This window comes from Octodon degus, unplaced genomic scaffold (genome assembly GCF_000260255.1).
Source record: "Octodon degus isolate 3935 unplaced genomic scaffold, OctDeg1.0 scaffold00068, whole genome shotgun sequence".
In the NCBI taxonomy this organism is placed as follows: Eukaryota; Metazoa; Chordata; class Mammalia; order Rodentia; family Octodontidae; genus Octodon; species Octodon degus.
The window spans coordinates 8821130-8824552 of NW_004524644.1; the positions used below are offsets into that span (position 1 = coordinate 8821130).

Sequence of the window (3423 nt, forward strand, 5' to 3'; positions counted from 1 at the left end):
TGTGTGGAGAAAATTACAGAACATAAATTCATTTAATATTTACTGTCTGAATATATCCAGAGTTGACAATGACTGCACTTTTACCATTTATACAAATTTTAACAGGTATTTTGAGGTGCACATGGAAGCAGAAATTTGAAAAAGAAAAGAATTCTCCAGCGTCCTGCGCTCCCTATAACTTTGCACACGGTGTGTCTGCACCATTGTTCAGCACACTGTACTTCTCACACAGATCTTCTAAAGTTCCATGGAATAGCCACTTGTTATGTGAAGGGAGCTGTCCTGGACACTTTCCTCATCCCTGGGACACAACACCCAGCACATATAACTGAGAAGCATTGCTTATTTTGGTTCACGGAGTCAAAGGGCCCAGTGCACAGATGGCTGCTATCAGGTAAGGGAGAGCGTGGCAGAGGAGTCGGGCAGAGGCAGCCTTCCCACTTTATGGGAGCCAGAAACCACAGAAGGAAAGAGGAACTGGGAGGGAGGTGCTCCCGTCCAGGTCATGTCCCAGTGACCACAGTTCCCCTGGGTATAGGACCCCGCGATCCTATCAACTTCCTTGGCTGTAAGAATTTTAACAGACATCCTCAATCTAAACCTTAACACAAGCATAAAGTCCTAAGAATAGCTTTTCTGTTCATGCTTAGTTTATTATTTTACCAATTTTGCAGGTTTAAATCTGGTAATCGGAACAACAATATGAAGACAACACTATGCGATGTGACAATCATTGCTGAATTCCTAGCATCTTGCTTTTTGATGTTCTGTATTGTTTCTAATACTTTTATTATTTTTTTCTCTTTAAAATAAAAATCAGAGAAACTTAATTTTTTAAAAAAATATTAACTTTTCTGTCATGCATGTGGAGAAATATGCTTATAATTCCTGCACTTTAGGAGACTGAGGCAGCAGAAATGGCAGGTTCGAATCCCACATGGATAACATATCAAAACTAACTTGCAAAAAACTAACGAAACAAAGTGGCTGGGGCTGGGGCCCAGTGCAAATGTGCTGGGTTCAATTCCTAGTACCATAATCAGAAAAGGAATAGTTTTTCCAGAATTATAAACAATTAAAATATTTTGTATTCTTTCAGAGAAATTATATTTTGAAACTATTTAACTCTTTTGATTATATTTCAGTATTTTAAATGTTCTTTAAAAATACATTTTATCCATATGTGATGTGTGATGATATACATCAGTGTATTATTATAGATATTCACGGATTTGAAATTAGTGAAACAAAAGGAAGAGGAAGCAAAGAATAAATTAATCTTTTATCTAGCAATATTAAAGAATACTGTGCTATTCTGTTTTTGGTCATTTTAACAAATACCAATATAATCAACTTATACAGTGTAAGTGTTTACCTGGCTGAAGCTTTGGGAGATCTTAGTCCATGATTGATTGCTCTATTGCTTTCAATCCTATACCACGTGAAAGAGGATGTGGGTGAGCAAAGCCACTCACCTCATACCCACTAAGTAAAAGACAGAAAGGGGACAGACCACTATCCCATTATCTTGTCCCATGTGACAAAGAGGGATCATTTTAGGGTCTTCCCAAGTCTCCTTGCAAATGAGATCATGGAGTGTGGACAGCACCCTTAACATCCCTTTTGGAGGACAACCAAGATTCAAAATAATGGGCCAGAGATATAGCTCAGAGGCATAAGCACCTGCCTGACAAGCACAAGGTCCCATAGTTGATCCCTGGCACCACAAAAAAAATAATAAAATAAAAAAGATTCAAAAATAAAGTAGTATCTCTTCTCTCAGGGATATGTTACAAACAAATGTCATGTTATTACACAGTAACATGAGAATAAAAAAAGATTAGATTGAAAAATACAATCTTCTATATTTGCTTTATAAGTCTATGAATGAGAAAATTTTAGAAATTGAGAATATTTAATGATCTATATTCTATTTGTTCTAAGGTTTATATGTTTTATTGTTTGTTCTATTCATATCTGCCACTGCATAGATTGTCTAAGAAAGAAAAATATAAAAGAACATTTAAGAGTTTTTTTCCCCTTGATCTTGTCTTGTACAACTTAAATTCTTAACTTTCTTTCCATTATTACAGCTGCTAAAAATAAGTAGTACTTGGTGTCCAAATTCCAAATATGTTATTAGCACTTAAGAAATATTGAGCAAATAATAATTACAATTTTTTATTCTAGTGATGAAAATGCCATGATAACAAAATATAATTATGCATCAGCCTTTGAAAATTATGAATAACTTATTGAATAATTTGTTTAGAAACAATTTTTACAACTAATCTTTCTGTAATACTTTTAAAAATCACTCTGCAGGTAGATAATACCTTGAAATATTATACATTTATTTTATGGAAAAGAGAAAATTCCTTCCCTTAAAAATTCGCATTTATGTGATTACTTTGATTAATGCTAAGGAGCACCTTGTTATACATTTAAAAGTTATGTTGTATTTAAAGATATTTTTTAGAAAATAATATTAAATTTATTGTCATAGAAAATATCAAGTTATAACTGAGTAGTAAGTTTTGTGATATCATACTTTGTAGATTTTATTTATTTATTATTTATTTATTTATTTATTTATTTATTTATTTATTTATTTATTTATTTTGGGGGGTGCTGAGGTTCAAAGCTAGGGCATTACATAGGTAGGCAAGTGTTCCTTAACTGAGCTATAGCCACAGATGACATTATTGCTTCTATGAATTGCTTCTTTGTTGTTGAGAAAACAATTTAGGTTGAAATGCAAGACGTATCCTTCGCCTCCACTGCATTCACGTACTGTTTTAAGATGCAGAAATTGGCAGTTAGCCATAAAGGGTTTTTCCCCTATTATGCCCAGAGAATGGACTCCTTGTACCACCAGAGCTGGCTGAATTTCACACAAATTTCATTGAATTGTCAACCGTATGAGCTCTCTTTCTTCAGAGATAAAGTTTTAGAGCTACTCTTAAAAAAATAAAATCCAGAAATTAACTTTTTACAAGCAGCTACAATGCTTCCACAATTCCCATATTCCTTTCACCATCTGGAAAAAAGAGAGAAAAAAGAAAAACCAGAGACATTAAGAGTTGCTTCACAAAGAAAAATAAAAGAATGAGTATTAACATGTTGAAATGAATGAAGAAGCACAAGGACACTAAGTGAAGCAAAGTAAGAATTAAAAGAAGTTCATCCAGAAAGAAGGAACTTACAAATGCTCCATGAGTGGGACTCATCCACCTGTACCCAATCTGCTGAAGACGCTAGTCCTGTCAGTTCAGGAGTCACCAGAAAAGTTTCCTTTCCCAGAGAAGGAGCAAAGTCATTGAAGTCTTAGTCACTTTTATGACTACTAGGACTGAAAGTCAATGGTCAATGTTTGCTAACTAGAGTAAAATCCAGCTGCTGCATATTATGTACTTATTATTA

The 3423-nt window shown here is 34.0% G+C and overlaps 1 pseudogene; it reads right to left on the reverse strand.

Annotated features, from left to right (window-relative positions):
• Positions 1 to 390: 390 nt before the first annotated feature.
• Positions 391 to 3423, reverse strand: part of LOC101590997 — a 5598-nt pseudogene continuing 2565 nt past the window's right edge.